This window comes from Cryptomeria japonica, chromosome 8 (genome assembly GCF_030272615.1).
Source record: "Cryptomeria japonica chromosome 8, Sugi_1.0, whole genome shotgun sequence".
Lineage (NCBI taxonomy): Eukaryota > Viridiplantae > Streptophyta > Pinopsida > Cupressales > Cupressaceae > Cryptomeria > Cryptomeria japonica.
The window spans coordinates 85381948-85403103 of NC_081412.1; positions in this window are offsets into that span (position 1 = coordinate 85381948).

The window sequence follows — 21156 nt, forward strand, 5'->3', positions numbered from 1 at the left end:
TTACCCTGCACATAATTATCTTGATTCCCAAACTATATGTCACCTTGTTGGGTATTAATTCCTCCTGCTATGTCCAAATTTATACATACCTGAAAGATAACACCCTCCCTCCTGACTTGTCAAAGAACCAAAAGAGAAACTCAATCCACCGATCCTCCCATTAGACTCTTGTCACGGATACCCTTTTCAAATGAGGTCTGGACGGTACTCTTTTAAGATGTCTTGAGAAAGAAGAATCTAAGAAAGCCTTAAATGAAGTCCATAACGACATTTGTGGCACTCATTCAAGTGGTCTTACCCTTTCAAAAAAACTCATACGCTTGGGCTATTATTGGCCAACTATGGAATGAGATTCTTTTCAGATAGCTAAAACATACAAACAATGTCATATCCATGGAAATTTAACTCATGCACCAGCACAAGAGCTTCATGCTTTGGCAACATCTTGTCCTTTCTGCTAATGGGGTCTTGATGTAGTAGGAAAGATAAATCCTCCTTCATCTAATGGTCACAAATTCATCCTTGTAGCTACAGAATATTTCACAAAATCGATTGAGGCAGTACCTCTCATAAATATTACAGGAAAACAAATTGTTGCATTTATCTTGAAGTACATCATATGTCACTATGGCATACCCTTGACCATTATCACTGATAATGGTGACCATTCAAGAATCAGTATGTACAAGAGTTATATGATAAATTCAAGATCCAATACAGATTCACCACAACCTATTATCCCCAAGGAAATGGATAAGCAAAAGCATCAAACAAAACTATTCTGAAAATCCTCAAAAAGATAGTGAATGATGCTAGAAGAGATTGGCATGTTCAATTAGACCCTTCTCTATGGGCCTACCATACCAATATCTACACACCAACCTGCACCACACCTTTCTCTCTTGTTTATGGATTAGAAGCAATACTACCAATAGAAGTAGAGATACCTTCTCTATTAATATCATTAAAAGACCTTATCCCAGATGAAGAACAACAAGTATCTAGACTACAAGAGTTAGATTTGATTCATGAATGAAGACAAAATTCCTTTGATCATTTAAAGGTGTATCAACAAATAATGTGCCAAAGTTATAATCACAAGGTCAAACCAAGAGCCTTTCAAGTTGGAGAACTACTAGTAAAGGAAAATCCACACAACTAGGCAGATAGAGAAAAGAAAGGGAAGTTTGAACCAAACTGGTTGGGTTTGTTTGTGGTCATAATAGTATTTGGGTTAGGAGAATATCAGCTATCAACACAAGATAGGGATCAACTTGAGGAACCCATCAATAGCATGCATCTGAAGAAAATAGTGGAAAAACAGAAAAATCCAAAAAAGTGCAAAAGCAGAAAATCCAAAAAAAAGTGAAAAAGCAGAAATACAAAAACAACAAAAAAAAGAGAAAAGAGAAAAAGTGCAATAAAAATAGATGGTGAAAACCTGGCAACAGGCGCTATCTGTCAGCTAGCTCTTCTATCTATTAGTTCATGTATCCTTCCGCTTGCATTTCATTTTCCATCAGCATTGTTCATATCCATAATAAGCCCTTGTACATATGCAAGCATTTTAGGTGATTTCTCACCATGGTTTGGATCATTGGGTATATCATAACAAATTGGTTTCTAGGCTTGGGGCAAAAATTACAAACATTTTGAGCTTAATCAAGTAGGTAGAACAATAGTTAGACAACTCTTGCCAAGTGACAACTGAGACACATCCAACGTTGAACACAAGATCAAATTATCAACCATCAAACTATCAACTATCAGTCTACATAAGACAAACATATATCAATGGATGATATCTTTTGACTAATGATTTTAAAACTTTATCCAATTTGGTTCAACTTTTATATCTTGATTTTTGCTATCATGATTTCTGAGTGCCTCCAGGATGTCTTTGACTAGAGGAACAAGGAAGGAACATGATATTTTTCTTGTCTATTGTTTGTAAATTAATCATTAATATGTGCAAATTTGTTTGAGGACATGATCATCAGAGTATCATTGAAGACATTTTCGATTTACATATAGAAATGGTTAATACTGCCTGTTTTACACAAGCAACACTCAGGTTATCTTGGTTCAATTAAACCTCGATGCTTGTGCTAACTTGCCATATCAAAATATAGGAAAGTAGTGCTCAGGTCATCATGGTTCAATTATACCATCGATGTTTGCACTCACTTCCCACATTAAAAAAAATCTCAATGATGACAAAAAGCAATAACCCAGTTACTAGTCCAATCGCAATATTTCATTTCATTTGTATTTGCATTTGCATTTAGCTTGCATTTCATTCTTGCATAGGATCACAAAATCTCATCTTATCCAAGGCCAAATTTATCGCATGAATCATCAATGTATAATAATAGGTGTACACATAATCAAATCGATGACTCATCTCTCTCCAAATGTTGTTGACCCAAAGTGAATCTTATGCTATTCTCCCGAATGCACCAACATCAACATATCCGAATCTTCCTGCAACATGATATCAACAAAATGTCAGTTCTTTATCAATCAATCTTATCAATTCTATCAATCCATCTCATCTAATCCATTCTATCATGTCTTATACAAGATGTATCTTTCCTGGAACCAGACGTTTTGATCAAGTCTTATACATGATATATCATTCCTGAAACCAGACACTTTGATCATCTTTGTCTTATACAGGAGGTGTCATTCCTGAAATCTCATCAATCTAATCAATCTTTTTAATTCAATCTAGCCCTATCAATCATCACATCTAGAACCACATCATAGTGATCGAAGAAATCGTACTTTCATCAATCAATGTTGCAGAAATCAAATCATTTCTAATCGAGAAATCAATTTTGCAAAGAATTCAAACACTCCAAAGGTCAATTACTCAATTGATCTCCCAAGGGGGTATCATTGTATCACAATTTATCAATCAATGTCTGGGGAATCCCATTGAACCAATATCACATCGACATCATCAAATTGAGATTATTCTTTGAATCAACGTGTCATCACATCTCACTTCAAAGAGGGGAAAAATGTATACACCTAAAAATGGTCTAAAGACAATTAATTAAATAAGAAAATATTTAATTAATCCCCCTTCCCAATTTAATTGAATTTACTAGCAATTCGATTAAATCTCCCATTCACCAGCTTATTAATAAATCTCAGGATTTATTTAATAAGTTAATTTCAATAGTCCCTCTAAATAAATTAATCCTCCCCCTATTTAATTCATTTCTTCTAATCCCCTAATTAATTAAAACATATCAATTTATGAATTGTTGAAAGTTAATTGGCCTTTTCCTATTATTTGAATTTTTAAATTTAAATTTCCCACATGCCTCCTAACTTCTAACCACCCCCTAACCTAACCTAACCCATTCCACCTAATCTTAGGTTTAGCTAAACCTATCCTCTTGCACATCCTAACCTCCTTATCCTAACCTCGTATGGGTTGGATATTCTCCTCTTGAGACACATGGAACTTATGCCACGTCTCCTCCCTTGGACAATTGCCATCTTGTGAGCAAGGCTCCTTGACACTTGTCACCACAAAGATGGCAAGTGTCCCTCCTTCCAACCTCTTCTCCAACCTCCTCCAATTCGACCCTTGATATCTTCAAACTCAATCTTGACCGTTGATTCCTTCCACCTCACCCCTGGCCTTGGAAATCCTATAAATATCCCCCATTTAGGAGCACAATGGATCCCATCTCATCTCATCTCAAGCATTGTTATTATAGGCATATCATTTCTAGCATTCTAGTTTAGCATTGTTATCATTTATTGCATCTTAGATCTAGTTTAATTTGATCATCATTTAGCATAATTAGCTTCTTGGATCAATCTAGCCTAATCATGCATTCATCTAGCTTGCACATCATATCATTTTAAAATATTTTGTCTTGGTGTAGTCAAGTCACTGGGATTTCTCATCTAGATCCGAGAGCAAATCCACACTCGCATCTCTTAGGAGGCAATAGGTCAATTTGCCATGGTTATCTTTCATTTAATTTCAATTTTCTAACCATGATTGTAATTATCTATTGAGTGTTTGTGTTACAGTTGCAGGTACCCTACTTCACACAAATGATAGTTAGGTTAGTGGAAAACCAATGGATAAAACCTTTAACCAAGGGGTAAACTCTTGTGCAAGGGTTAATAGGATAACTTAGTAAATAGTAAATAGTACAACAAATTAAGAAGCCTAGCAAAGAGATTAGATAGATCTTATGACAAGATTATCTTTAGTATATTGAGCACATAGAATCTACTTTAACATTTTAGATGTGAAGTTGAAGATATATTTTATTACTGTTGTTTATTTTGTAAGTGACAGAAAATCTCTTAACCGAGTGGACTTAACAGTCTTATTTGTAAATCCTCTAGCAAGGTGACATTCTGATTGAGTGTTTGAAATTCTTTGACAAGGTCACTTCTAACAAAGTGAAGATCCTAATAGATCTGAGGGAAATCCCTTAACCGAGTCACATCTAGCAATGTGTTTGTAATGTTTAAAAGGATTTGCTTTTAATCGAGCATAGATTGTTACTATTTACTAAGTTGTCATTAGTTTTATGTCCAAAGTCATTCTATATACTCTAGTCGGTTATTGCTACTGAAATATTCAGTCGGTAAGCACTAAAGCAGTCGGTTATAGAAGAAAGAAGTCATAGAGTTTAGTATACATCGAGCTGTCTACCGAGTAACATTCTATGTCTACCGAGCAGCAAAGAAGGTATACTGAGTAACCTGAACCGAGTGAAAATGTGTTACCAGATTCATTGAACCTAGACACATATGTGGAAATGTGTTACAAGATCAAGGAACAAAGAACCGTTATCGCATAGGAAATTGCACTTCTAGATTGTGTATGATTTTGAGGACTTCTATCCAATGAAATATTTTGTATGGTTATTCATTTAATGAATCATGTTTGTAAGATTGAAGCATGAACAGATCACTGTCATAAGAGATCTATTTATACAACATAAATTGAGGATCAAATGTGTGTATGAGGCAAGACATATGTGAAGAGAAAAATCATGGGAAAGCACTGAATGTTATGACTGTTACGATTGACAGAGATACACAGAGGTCATCGAGAAGGATTTCAGAGAACAGTCAAGGAACAGAGTAAACAAGAAGGGTTTATCGAGTTAATTTATGGGTTACTGAGGTATGTTATAAGCAAGGTAATTTCATTTTGAGCACATAGAATCTGCTACAACATTTCAAATGTGAAGTTGCAGATATTTTGTAAGATTTTGATTGCAATATTTTGAGAAACCTTTAACAGGGTAAAAGACTAACAAAGTCTATAAATTTTAAAGCCTTTAATCAGGTGCAGTATTTAGTTTAAGTGTTGTAAAATCCTTTAGCAAGGTAGATCTAAAGATCTTGATACTCCTAACAAGGTAAGCTATCAGAAATAGCTAAACATGTAGCTCTAACCGAGCAACCTTTATTATTGCAGTAGTGAAGTTGTGGGTGCCATTCCCACCACAGTTTTTCTCTCTAACCAAGAGTTTCTGCGTAACCAAAATATATGTGTTATGGAGTTAATCATGTATGATTGTTATTTTTTTTTTTTAGCATTATATTATGTTTCAGCAATATTCATTTTATACTTAACAGTAAAGTTTTTGTTGAAGGAAAGTTTTGTAGTACTAATTCACCCCTCCCCTCTCAGTACATTAGCCTCCCATATTGGGCCTAACAATTGGTATCAGAGCTTCAATCTTGGAAAAGGGTTTAACAACCTAAAGAGAAAGATCTTATCAATGGAAGGCTATAAACAATCTAGGAGAATTGTGTATCTACAAGAAGAATTGGATCATGATAATCAAGTGATTGCAGACATGCAGAGACAAATGCAAAAATCATTGAAAGTTAGAAAAAGGTTATCTAATGATTTATAGGACTCACAAGAGTTGGTGGAACAAATTGAGACATCATCTAAGAACAGTATATCTGAAGAGACAAAAGAAATGATTGGAGTATTGAAAGAAAAGAACAAAGCACTGACTGGTCAGCTAAAAGCAATGAAAATGAGCATAGTTGTACCAAAGGCAACAAGAAAAGCTACAAAGATGATCAAAATCTTGACTAAAAAATTTGGAGAAGGTTCTACCTCCACTCCTGCCAAAAGTGAACTACTTGCAATTGAGGAAGAATATGAAGCTCATGAAGTTGTTGTTACATTGAGCACCAAGTTGCCAAAAGGCAAAATTTTGAAGAGGAAGAAACAGGACACATCACAGGTATCATCGACTCCTCCAGTAAAGCGACCTAATACTAGATCATCTGCAGTGTCACCGAGTAAGAAGCAGAAAACTGTTGAACTACCTAAGGTTACAAGGACTTACAAGAAAATGTCTTAGAAACTCATTTTGAGCAAAGAGTCAAGTGACACAGAGTCTGAAGACGTTAGCAAATTTCAGATTGTTAAGAGTACAAAAGAAAATGTACATAGTGTTGAAAAATTTTGTACAAATTTGAAACAATATGGTGGATTTGGAGCATTCAGATATGTCAAATATGACTCCAGAACTGAAGATGAGAAGAGACAAATAGAAGAAGTAGTTGTATGCACACTTCTAAAATTCTAAACAGTTCCATTGGAAGCTACTGAATTTCTTCCAAAAACATTGTATTCACATATTGACACTAGGTGGCAATATGCTATGGATTCGGAAAAACGGCTTAGAGAAAGAGTTTTGGTACATCTCTTTCCAGACATGTAGGTAGAAGACATAAAGAAACATTTGAAAAACTCTAAGAACAAATTTCAAGTAAAGCAACGAGCCCTGAAAATGATGAATGGACTTTACCTAGAAGTTGAAGATGAAACTAAAGTCAAGTGGCAAGAAATTTTCAAAACCAAGAGTGCAGATGAGCACCAAAGTGAAGTTGAAATTGTTGATATTACCGAGCAAGATCCTGCATCCATAGGAATAGGAAATGATAGAAGGAAATGCCTATGCCAAACTAGTATCTAGTGAATTAGTTTTCGAACAAGTCAAATCCTATCCTCTAGTAACTCGCCTAGTTTCAACCGAGACTCCTCAGGACACTGAACAAGGCAAAGAGGTTCAATAGTCTACAAAAGGAGAAGCTACTTCTCAAGCACCTGCAAGCACAGAAACTATTGCCACTAAGTCCACATGCATAGAACCACCGAAGGAATCAACAGAGGCTATAAGAACCGACAAAAGTGTTGCCTCTACTGAGCAACCTACCGAGGATGATGAAGCCTCCAAAGCCATTGTACTAGTTCAACCACTGAAAGCCTCATCTTCCAAAGACAAGAAAATGAAGAAGCATAGCTTCAAGATAGATCTGTCTAAGCCCATTGTGCTGCCAAATGTTGACATATCAAAACTGAAAGGGCAAACACTTATTGAATTCGGAGAACTCTGCAAAGCCAAAGCCGAACAAGAGAGACAAATGGCCATTCAGAAGAAAAACAGAGTACTTCAGAAGGTGAAAGCATTATTAAAAAACATGCTACCTGAAGCTTCCATGACAAAAGATGCAGCCATCCATGTGCAACTAGATGAACTCCACACCAAATTAGAAGCATTAGGAGTAGACGCATCTGAGTACCTAAGCAAACTAAAGGACAAAGAGCTCACTGCCAAAATGATTGAAGAAGTCCAGAAAGCCATTGTTGTCAGTAAAGTTAAGCTTGTCAACCTCATTGCTGAGTTCTCCCCTCAACTCACACATATTCTTTATTTATTTCAGAAGCTCTATACATTCTCTTTATTCATTAAAGATATCAAGAATAAAACAGAAGTGATTGAGAAAGAGATCACTGATCTCTCCAATAAATTGACCACTGAGCCAAATTTTATTCAAAATTTCTACACCGAATTGCAAAATCTTATGGCTCAACAGTTAGAACTTAGGAATGAAGAGCACAAAATAAGGATGCACATTATGACTCTTTAAACCTTATTCATTCCACACTTGTCCTCCGTCCAAGAACAGATCAACCGAGCTACCTATTTATCTACTACACATGAGGGAAGCACATTAGATGGTTTAATCTCACTGTTAGCTGACATTACAACTCAGAATTCTTTAATGGACAGTGTCAAGGATGCCCTCTCTACCGCTCTCACCGATGATAGTACAAAGTATAAATCCATTTTTGACCAATTGCCTCCACCGAATGGTAACTAGTTTTGATGTTTGTCAAAAAGGGGGAGTGTAGTATATGCGTATACCGAGTAGATCAGAGTATCAACTCATATAGGTAATTTTGACAGGGGGAGCAATGATCAAAGAGCAAAGAACAAATGCAATGAACACAGAATATTGATCACCAAGCATGCAAAATCAGAATTATGTATAGTATATTGATAAGGGGAGTATATCTGAGTATACTATTTATTGACTATTGTATATACTGTCAGTCTAGTCAAATTTTGTAAGTATATAGATTTTGAGTTATGACTTTGAAAGGAGTTTTGTCAAACATTTTAAAACTAATGTCAAAAGGGGAGATTGCTACTATTTACTAAGTTGTCATTAGTTTTATGTCCAAAGTCATTCTATATACTCTAGTCAATTATTACTACCGAAATATTCAGTCGGTAAGCACTAAAGCAGTCAGTTACAGAAGAAAGAAGTCATAGAGTTTAGTATACACCGAGCTATCTACCGAGTAACATTCTATGTCTATCAAGCAGCAAAGAAGGTATACCAAGTAACCTGAACTGAGTGAAAACGTGTTACCAGATTCATTGAACCTAGACACATATGTGGAAATGTGTTACAAGATCAAGGAACAAAGAACCATTATCGCATAGGAAATTGTACCTCTAGATTGTATTACCATCATAAGAGATCTATTTATACAACATAAATTGAGGATCAAATGTGTGTATGAGGCAAGACATATGTGAAGAACAAAATCATGGGAAAGCACTAAATTTTATGACTGTTACGATTGACAGAGATGCACAGAGGTCACCGAGAAGGATTTCAGAGAACAATAAAGGAACATAGTAAACAGGAAGGGTTTATCGAGTTAATTTATGGGTTACCAAGGTATGCTATAAGCAAGGTAATTTCATTTTGAGCACATAGAATCTGCTACAACATTTCAGATGTGAAGTTGCAGATATTTTATAAGATTTTGATTGAAATATTTTGAGAAACCTTTAATAGGGTAAAAGACTAACAAAGTCTATAAATTGTAAAGCCTTTAACCAAGTGCAACATTTAGTTTAAGTGTTGTAAAATCCTTCAGCAAAGTAGATCTAAAGAGCTTGATACTCCTAATAGGGTAAGCTATCAGAAATAGCTAAACATGTAGCTCTAACCGAGCAACCTTTATTATTGCAGTAGTGAAGTTGTGGGTGCCATCCCCACTACAATTTTTCTCTTTAACCAAGAGTTTCTGTGTAACCAAAATATATGTGTTATAGAGTGAATCATGTATGATTGTTATTTATTTGTTTTAGCATTATATTATGTTTCAACAATATTCATTTTATACTTAATAGTAAAGTTTATGTTGAAGGAAAGTTTTGTAGTATTGATTCACCCCTCCCCTCTCAGTACATTAGCCTCCCATATTGGGCCTAACAAGATGAGGGTTAAGTTAGAGAGAAAGTCTCTAACCATGTGGGAAGGTTTGAGTTAACCATTAATGGTTTGGAAGACTTCGAGGACAAATTGGTAAGAGTCCTTCCAAATTTGGGAGAACTCAACAAGTTATCTTGTTGAAGAAAATAAAGTCTTAAATGCATTTAGAAGACTTTCTTTCAAATTTGAGAAGTGACCTCTTCAAACTTAGGGAAATGACATGATTAGAGGGATTGAGGCCAATTGATTAAGATTAGATGGGTTCTAGATGAATGATTAGGAGGCAAGTGGGTGAGGAAAAAAGAATTTAATTAAAATAAAATTAATTTATTTTGGTTGCAACTTGGATTTGTAGGATTTTGCAAGTGGGGGGTTTTTTAAATAAATTTAGATTTATTTAAATGTAAAAGGGGTTTTTTAATTAAATGTAGATTTAATTAAAATGGATAGAGGGTGAATTTTATTAAATGGCTAGGATATAAGAAGGGAAATATTAATCAAATCTTTAATTTGATTAATAGGCTAATTTAGAAGAATAGGGATATTAATTAAATATTAATTTAACTAATTAAATATTAATTTAACTAATTGGAAGAAATAGGGATAATTAAATGAATAAAATTCACTTAATTTGTTGTGCAACTTATAGGTGTCTACACTAACAATATTTACTATGTGAAGGGTTTTCATCATAATCTCTTAAGTGTTAGGAAAATAGGTGAAAAATGGTTACAATGTTGTTTTTCAAGATGATAGTTGTGAGATCTAGAAGGGATCCAGAATTGTTATTGCAACAAGGAAAAAGACTAGTGGAAACATGTATTTGCTAGAAGGAGCTACAAGGAATTGTTTGTTGTCTCAAATCAATGATAGCTAGCTCTGGCATTGGAGGATGTGTCATATCAACTTTGATAATTTCATAAAGATTAGTTCATCAAGTGTAGTGAGAGATTTGTCAAGGCTAACCAAACTGGATATCAATATTTGCAAAGAATGTCAAGTTGGAAAACAAACAAAAGGAACATTTAAAGGAAAGGAATAGTCATCCATTGAATTGTTGGATTGGTGCACACAAACTTATGCAGTCCTTTTAGAATAAGGAGTATACAAGGTGAGAGGTATCTCATGTTGTTAATTGATGATTATTATAGAATGTCATGGATTGCATTCTTAAGAGAGAAGTCAAAAGCATTAGAAAAAATTAAGATATTCAAGGCTAGGGTTGAAAATGAAATTGATAGAAAGATTAAGTGTTTGAGGTCTAACAAAGGAAGATAATTTACTTCTGATGAATTTAACAACTTTTTCTGAGAATTAGAAGGCAATTGTCTACCCCTGGGACACCACAACAGAATGGTGTAGTAGAAAATATGAATCAAACTATACAAGAGGCAGAAAGAAAAATGATCAAAGGAGAAAAACTACTAGAAGTCTATTGGAGAGAAGAAATTATCATAGTAGTCTACACTCTTAACATAATTCTATACTAAAAAAAAACATGGAAAGACATCATATGAACTATGGCATGGTAGAACTCTGACAGTGAAATATTTCAAGGTATTTGGAAGAAATTGTTATATCTAGAGAGATGAAGATAATCTTGGAAAATTTGAAAGTAGAGAAGATGAAGGCATATTCCTAGGATATTCTACAAGGAGCAAGGCATACCAGTGTTACAACAAAAGACTAAACAAGATTGTTGAAAGTGAAAATGTGAAGGTAGATATTTTTAAAGACTCTGACAAATTGGTAGGATATGAATCTAATGACTAGAAAAAAGGAAGAGAAAACTAGAGAAGAAGAAAAAGACACTCAAGATGCTCTGGTATCTACATCTAAAACCCCAAGGTATGTACAAAAGAATCATTCAGTGGAACAAATTATTGGAGATAAGAACAAAGGAATTATCACAAAAAGTAGAACAACTCAAGAACAAGTTATATTATGTTTACTATCCAATGATCAAAATTGCAATAACAAGTTTGCAATGATCAAAATTGGATAAAGGCGATGAGAGAAGAGCTGGATTAGATTGAAAAAAATCAAACATGGGAACTAGTTCACAGACTGATAGACAAGAATGTACTTGGAACAAAATGGGTATTCTGAAACAAGTTGGATGAGGATGGAAAAGTTGTGAGAAATAAAGCAAGGCTGGTTTGCAAAGGTTGTACAAACAAGTTTAAGGCATTGACTTTGAAGAGACATACACCCTCATTGCTCGAATGGAGGCTATCAAGATGTTTTTGTCTTTTGCAACCTTTAAGGATTTCAAGGTTTATCAGATAGATGTAAAGTAGACATTTTTGAATGGGGAGCTGAAAGAAGAAGTTTAAATTGAACAACCGGAAGGGTTTAAGTTGAGAGATGATCAACACACTATTTGCAAATTGAAGAAGCCCCTATATGGATTGAAACAAGCTCCTAGAGCTTGGTATGGAAGGTTAGATAAGTATTTGATTGATCAAGGTTTTCAGAAGGGATCTGTTAATAGAAATTTATATTTCAAAATTGACTCAGGTAAAACTTTAATTATTGTAGTTTATGTTGATGACATAATGTTTGGAGGAAATGAAGGCATGTGGAGAAAGTTTACTAATGAGATGCAAAAGGAATTTGATATGTCCATGCTCGATGAGTTAATTTTCTTTCTTGGTTTGCAAGTAAATTATAATAGCAAAGGAATTTTCATTTCTCTGTCTAAATGCATTAAGGAATTATTGAAGAAGTTTGGGTTCAAGAATTCTAAACCAATATTTACACCTATGACCATCGGATGAAACTTAATAAAAAATGATAAATCTCCTAAATTTGATGCAAGTCAATATAGATCAATGATTGGAGGACTATTATATTTGAATACTATCAAGACGGATATCATATATATAGTTTGTCTAGCGGCTAGATTTCAGCAAGAACTAAAAGAATTACATTTTGTGGCAGTAAAAAGAATTTTCAAATATTTAAAAGGAATAGAAGATTTTGGATTGTGGTATCCAATAAATTAAGATTTCACACTGACAACTTATACAGATGCATGGAAGTGTTGATGACAGGAAAAGTACAAGTGGTGGAGCATGCTTTCTTGGCTCCCGATTGGTTGCTTGGTCAAGTAAGAAGAAAGATTCTATGTCTTTATCTATAGCTGAAGTAGAATATATTGCAACATCTTCATATTGCACACATATTCTATGGATGAAGAAAAATTTATAGGATATCAGTGTAATGTTCAATGAACCCATCTCAATTATGCATGGTAACAATAGTGCAATAAATATATCTAAGAATATTGTACAACATTATAGAACAAAGAATATATCTATTCAGTATCACTTCTTGAGGAAAAAGGTGTTGTATAATGAAGTAAAGCTTGAGTATGTACCTACAAAAGAGAAGATTGCAGATATCTTCACAGAGGCATTTTGTAAAGATACTTTTTTGTATCTCTAGTAGAAGTTAGGGGTATTACCCCTTCCTAATTTGATATGATGTACATTTGGATGTGCATTGGTCTAGTGAGTTGCTTGAATATTTTTATTTGGAATAATGGTTGGTTGGTTCCTTTTAGGGAGAGCAAGAGTGAGTTTTGTAGACATCTAAAAATTGCACAACTAATTAAATGGATTTTGTTCATTTAATCATGATTTAATTACTTATTAATTAGACTAAGGTTTAATTAATATCCCTGTTCTTCTAATTGACCTATTAATAAAATTGAGGATTTGATTAATTGCCCTTTCTTCCAATCCAATCCATTAATTAAACTAAGGTTTGATTAAAGTACCCTATAGCCATTTAATTGAATAAATCTTATTTATTTAATTAAAGCCCCTTTTCCCTTTTAATTGAATTTACATCTGATTAAAAATCCCTTTGCATTTAAATAAATAATTATTTATTTTTAAATCTCACCCCATTTTCAAAATCCTACAAATTCAAGTTGCACCTTTTTGGCTAAAATAAACCTTTTATTTTATCTAAAAATACCTATTATCTCCCAACTTGCATTCTCCTACATTTCTCATTAGCATGCTAATATGCTTCTAGAACCTATCTAATCCTCTAATTATCCTAATTAATCCACTTGGGCTTCCCAAGGTTGCTCACACATGTGTGAGAACATATCCCCCTTTTCCCAAGATGGGACCACATTGACTTTTACAAACTCCCCCCCTTGTGACACTTGTCACAAGGCTAAGCCTACAAATCTGAGACCACACATGTGGGACCACATTGATCCTCACCCACTTGCTCTTGTAATATTTGTCACAAGGCTAAGTCTTCCAACTTGGGACCACATTCCTCCTTCAATCTTGACCCTTGAATAGTAATCAATCTTGTCCATCCATTTATAAGCCTTCAACTCTATAAAATAAGCCCTTGTCTCATATCAAAGGGTCCATTATTATTGATCCTATAGTGTCATAAAATTTCAACCCTATCAATTTTTTACCATATTAGGGTCCTCATGCACGCAAAATTGAATCCCCTAGCCTGTTCGGAGACCAAAGACTGCTCAACCCCCGAAACTACATCTCACTTGCTCTCTACACCACCATGTCTGCACTCTTCCCTTGAGAAAAGGGCAAGACAAGGGCGTGGCACCCCTATCCCCCCTAGTACAAGGGTGTGGCACCCTTGTCCCTACCTTATTTTGGGGCAGGACCCTTCCTAGGTCTACATTGAAGGTTGTGCAGTGAGCGGGAAAACTTCCCCAATGTCAGTCTGTGACAAAAATCAGTCAATTAAACCTAATTGATGAGTATATAAGTTTAATTTTCCCTCTCATTTGGATAAGTTGCACAAGTTGGATAAGTTCAATGAGTGGGAATTTTACATGAGATCAAGCATTCAAGAGCATTCAAGCATTCTTTTCCAGCATTGAGCATTCTCAAGTCTCCCTTCAAGGCTAGGATTCAACCATTGAAGAGGAGATTCATTCCAACATTCAATTCCACACAAGCATTTCTATCAACATTTCTATCTACAACCTCCCTTGAGGTGATTTACATTACAGTCTTTCATTTACATTTACTTGCAAGTACTCTCTTTCATCATTTGGTTAATTCTAAAACTGGGGTTTGACCTGAAAACAAACCCCCAAATCCCAACACATTTCCCTCTATTTTATGTATGTAGGTTGTAGGTGTGCAACTGTACTTTCAAATTTGGGCTCCATTTGCAGAGGCGAAAAAACCCTTTTCATTTCATAGATTTTTTGGAGGATCATGTACATTCCCGCCACGGTCCTAGCAACTTTTCCTCAAATTTGCAAGGTGGTTTCACCTCAACATATTACTACTAGATCCAGGTGCACAACTTCATCCTGCACTTTGATCTCAAGTTATAATCAGTTCTTTGTCACTTTTGCACTTAGTTTCTGTACATAATTCAATCAATTCCTTTCCATTTCAAATAGAAGAGGGATTAACTTATCATTCTTATTTCATTAAGAATTCTATCTTCTTCTTTGGAGGTTGAATCTAGTGAATTTCTCCCCCCCTCTTCCAATGTAATGCATGAAAAGTGTTTGAAGGGAAATCCGCAAGGAAACTCTCATCTCTCCTTGGAGGGAAAGGGTAATTTTCCTCTTGATCTCTCATTCACACATCTTTCACCCACCATTACATTTTGGTGAACCCAATGTCTTGCATACTTTCCTTTGAACAAAATTGCATATTTTTCATTTGCAAGTTTAAATTTTCTGCAAACTTGGTGATTAACATTAAAAACCCTAGTTTTTAAAATTAAAATTGAACTTGTGATTTGTAAAAATTTCTTATGGTTATCTTGGATATGAAAATTGTTTTGTTTGTCAAATTCAATTTCCTTATTGTCTTGTTCAATTTGCAAATCAAATTTACAAAATTAAGTGGTTACTTGTTAAAACCCTAATTTTCAAAAATAATCTTGAACTTGTGCAAAAATTCGATTTCCATTTAATTTTCAGATTTGTGATTGTTCTTAGAGTTGTTTTCATTCCTACAATTCACATTTTCAATTTCCCTCCTTTTTTCCAAAATTCAAATTTCAAAATTACGTGGTTAGGTCATAAAACCCTAATTTTCAAATTTAATTGGATTTTATGCAAATTTCAATCAATTTAATTCAAATTTAGATTTCTAAACATTTTCCAAGGTGTCCCTACTCATTAGGTTTGACCTTTTTCAAATTTGCAATTCAATTCCTCTTTTTTCTCAAAACCCTAATAGGGTCCTATTTTTACATTTCAACCTTAAATTTGCCAATTTTGGGGGGTTAGCTTTGAAATTATCATAATATTCATCCCTAAAAATTTCAAAAAAAGTTGGTCTGGCCATGTGCATTCCCACCATGGTCCTCGGATTTTTCTCGAAATTTTGAGAGACTGTTATGACTGTATTTAATAGCCTAAATCCAAAAGATTGGCTGATTTTGTCGATTTTTAATCCCTTTAGAATCTAAAATACCTCCAAAATTCAACATTTCAAATTACAAGAAATTTTTTTAAATGAAGAGGTTAATTATAGTCTGCCCTGATTTTAAAGATTCTAATTTTAAAATTAAGTGGTATTCCCTTGGCCCTAATTTTAAAATTCCAATTTCCCTTCATTTTTGGAAATCGTGTCATCCTCTTCTTCCAACAAAGTTCAAATTGTTTAATCATTATTTTTTAAAATTTTGCATTACTCAATTTTGTAAGCTTTGTTCCTATAATTCAAAATTCAAATTTTCCCTCTAGTGCAGGAGTTTTACTGCTATTAGTTCGACCTAAACTATCCCCGTGAGACAAATCATTAGAATTAAGGTCTCCCAAGGTTTAATTACTGAGGAGATGGAGCCTAATTTGGGTAAGCTCTTTAATGAGGATCATGCTAATGCTTCCCATCCTAATCATGTCCCTATCTATCCAATTGTTGAATCCCATGATGAACACGAAGAAGCTTTGACTAGAGTCTCTATAGATCAACTTTCCAAATTGGACAATCAATTTGATAACTTTCAACACTGGATGTCCCAAGAATACCCTAATAGTGAAGCTCTTCCATTAATTGAAGGCCTTAAGCACATAATTCAAAGTGATAAGAATGGAATTGATATATTGCATGGCATTTCACATATTGTTGATTCTAATGTCATGCCTATCCAAAGTTGTGTCTAAACCCTAGGTTATTCACAACCTTCAACACAAGTCAATCCTTCTATTCCTTTGACTACTCTTATGACTAGTATTCATACTTTTACATCCAACATCATGGTTACTTCAACCCAAATGTCATCCCTACAATAATAAATCATGGGGGAAATCCCTCTTCTTCATTTAATCCTCCATCTTTACCTATGTTTTCAATAAGTGTTTCTATTATCCCTCAACCAATTAATGTGACATAAGGGGGCAATTCCTTCAACAACTTTTTTCCTCCTTTAAGTGTCCCTTTCCCTACCCAATCATCACCTATGCCTACTTATCATAATGTCCCGCCACCTTATTCTCACTCCATGCCTTCTTTCAATAACATAACACCACCTTCTCAATCAACTATTTCTAACATCAATTCTTCTACCGAAGCGACAATTAACAGCCTTTCTCAAACTGTGTCATCCTTACAACAACAAATTGCTTCTATGAGTCAATCCAAGTTTAGTGTTCCCACCTTTGATGTTGCAAGCCCACTTTCTCTTGATATTGTTAAATTTGTGCCACCTAAACATGTTGAGGTCCCTCAATTAGAACTCTATAATGGAAAAGGTGATCCTCTTACGCATGTCAAAACATTTCAAACCTTGTGTACCAATTTTGCTTATGATCAAAGATTGCTTGCAAAACTGTTTACAAGAGCACTAAGAGATAAGGATTTACAATGGTATTGCTCTTTTCCTTCTTATTCTATCACTTCTTTTCAACAACTAGAAAATGCTTTCATTCAACAATTTCAAAACAACATTGGTCCTAAAATCACTTTGACTGATTTAATGCATTGTAAACAAGGTGTTAAAGAAAAAGTGACTGATTTCATTGGTAGATATAAGCATTTGTGTGCTCAAATTTATTTTCATGTATCTAATAATGATATTCAATGAATTTTCATTTCTAATTTGCAACAAGATATCAGGGAAATGATTCTTTTGTCTGAATTTACTTCCTTTCCACAGTTGTGCGCAACACTCCACAATTATCAACTGTCTGTGACTCAGATGGAGCAATATAGTCCTATGGCTTTGAGTGATAAGGGGGTGAGTGTTCAACAACCATTTGCAAAGTTCAGGCCAACAAAAAGATTCATCTAGTTCAATGATACAATCAACAATAACAATGTGAATGCTACAACAGGTGTGCCTCCTATCTCTAAATTTATCCAAAGAGAAAGACATTTTACTCCTTTGAATGAATCTTTACATAGTATTATGTCTCAGTTGTTGTAAATAAATGTTATCAAACTTCCTCCTATAAGCATTCATTTTGTCATTTCATTGTCAACCTAGTCATGATACTGAGAAATGTTTCATATTGAAAAATAAGCTTCAAGATTTGATTGGCAATAATACTATATGTGGCAGGTGTGAATTATAAAGGGAATAAATCAGTAGATCCTCCTAATCAAAATCTTAATATTTTCACTGATCCCTTGCCTTCTTACACCTCTAACGTGATTGAGATTCTCTTCAGAGGAATTCACCTCTATGGCTCCAAACTTGGTAAATATGGTAGAAAACAAGATACACCTATGGATCCTTGTATTACATTTGACCCTAGTGAGACCATTAGAGCACCTGATGGCCCTTTATATATAGTTGCGAAGGTTAAGGATATCCTTTGCCGTGGAGCTCTTGTTGATCCCTCTTGCATGTTTAATATAATCAATGAGGAGTACCTTTTCACTTTACTATTGCATAAACCAATAAATGATGCTTCTAATGTAGAGGTGAAGTTATTTGATGGATTCTCTTGTCCTACCATTGGCTCTATCACCCTTCTTGTTGAAGTTCATACTAAATCTATGGATGTTAAATTTTTTATCATTCCTTCTTTCGAGAAATTCCATGTGAAGTTGGGCTATCCTTGGCTATCTTCCATGAAGGCTATTACTTCTCCATTCCACAAGTGTCTAAAATTTCCTCACAATGGAGAAATCATAACCGTGAACCATAGCTTATTTCATCCATCCGAAAGAATCCCTAGTGTTCCTATTGATTTCTTTTGGCCTAAGCAATTTCAATATCTTCCATCAAAGAGCGATGCTCTTTTTTAATCTTATCAAAAATGGAAGAAAGATATGATATTATCCTTAAGACAACCTAGATCCCCAACACTTCACATTCCTATTATACTTGAAGATGAAGTTCTTCCCCTCATGGATAGAACTAATCTCCCTCCTAAGGAAGATCATCAACCTATTCCTATGGATGTGACTATACCTTCTCCTAAGAAGAACATCAATATTCTTCCTAAGGCTAGACATGTACCTCCTCCTCATGATGGACCTGGTCTTCTTACTACACCTAACATTCCTCCTTTATATGGCGCAATTCCAGCTCCTTCCTCTTATCGAGAGAAGAGGTTTGATTCTCCCCTTATTCAACCTAAAATACCTCAACCTAAACCTTCAACTATCAAGGAGAGAAACATTCCTACTTTTTCAGGTGTTCCTCCTCCTTCTAGTCTTCCACTAAGACTTGACAAAATCGTTGTGCGAGAGAACACTAACAATGACGTCGTGTTCGAGCTCGTGAAGTTGTCCCTAAAAATACTCAATCTCCTAGAACTCCAACAGTGGACATGATTCCCTTTTCTCCTAAGCAATATGTTCAACCTACATCTCCAAATCATAAGTTACACAAAACATGTGATGGTTTTACTCCTATTCATGTTCTTGCTCCTCTTTCTCTAAATTTTGATGAAGAAATGGGTCAAAATGTTGTGCATGATGGAAATACAACTTTTAATGCTTCTAATAGTGAGTATGAATATGTTGATGTGGACAAGAATTTATCAATTGAATTTTCACAACCCTTAATCCTAGCTCCTAGAATTGAACAAAGTGACTTACAACATGAGCATAGTCCTTGTTTGGATCTTGTGATAGCTCCATCTGTTGTGCTCAATGTCGCTCCTTTAGCAAGTTGCTCGCCTTCCCAAAATAGTGATCAACAAGATCAGGATGTGGATGTCATGCTAGATTAGAAATATTAGCACTGTAGATCTTCTCACTCTTCTTTCTTTCTCTTTTGTGACAATTATTCTATGTGTATCCCTATTCTTCTATTGTTCCCTTAATGTCTATTTGGGGACAATACAAAGCATTGTGATCTTTTCTTGGTCTCTTTCATGTTGACTCTAAAGATATCCTCTCTTCCCTTTCTTCCAAGGTAGTGTCCTTGTTTGGGGAATGACAATTATTATATGCACATACATATATGATATGCATGAGTTATCATACAACATACTGACCCCAAGGAAAGAGAAACTACCTCATGTATTGTGTTCATTATCCTTGGGTTTATTCCTCAATTGGGGGCTAAATCCTTGCGATAGCATGTTCCCTCTCTTCTCTCTCTTTTAGGTGTATCCTACCTTAAATAAATCGCTCCTGATAAGGCACGCATGATCACTTTAACATGGGGGTATACACTCCATTCATATTTTCCTTCTTGATACTTAAGAGTTATTTAGTGTACCTTGTTTTGCTTTGTAATCTTTGGTATCCTTGTTTTCATGACTCATAGTGAGGGGAAATTTTCTATTTGCAGTCATGGTTTTCCCTTTCTCAATATTCCCTTTTACTTCGTCAATCGAAGTCGTAAGATCCTAAGTCGACTGGGGGCTTGATGCATCTTGCCTCCTTGACGTGGTAAAAGTTTTTCAATCTTGTTTCCTTGTACTTTACCAACAGTATTGGCATACGCTCATACTCCCGATAAAGTGGGGGATAAATGTAATGTCATAAAATTGTGTCCCTAAACATTTTCAACCACATTAGGGTCCTCATGCATGCAAAATTGAATCCCCTGGCCTGATCGAAGACCAGAGACTGCTCAACCCCCGAAACTGCATCTCCCTTGCCCTCTGCACCACCTATCTACAATCTTCCTTAGAGAAAAGGGTAGGACAAGGGCATGACACCCCTATCCTCCCTAGGATAGGGGCATGGCATGCTTGTCCCTATCCTATTTTGGGGCAGGAACCTTCCTAGGTCTGTATTGAAGGTTGTGCAGTGAGTGGGAAAACTTGCCCGATTTCGGTCTGTTATGAAAATCAGTCAATTAAACCTAATTGATGAGTATATAAGTTGCATTTGACCTCTCATTTGGATAAGTTGGAAAAGTTAGATAAGTTGGATGAGTGGGAAGTTTACATGAGATCAAGCATTCAATAGTATTCAAGCATTCAAGCATTCTTTTCCAACATTGAGCATTATCAAGTCTCCCTTCAAGGCTAGGTGTGGCATTCAAGTCAAGGATTCAACCATTGAAGAGGAGATTCATTCCAACATTAAATTACACACAAGCATTTCTATCAACATTTCTATCTACAACCTCCCTTTAGGTGATTTACATTACAGTCTTTCATTTACATTTACTTGT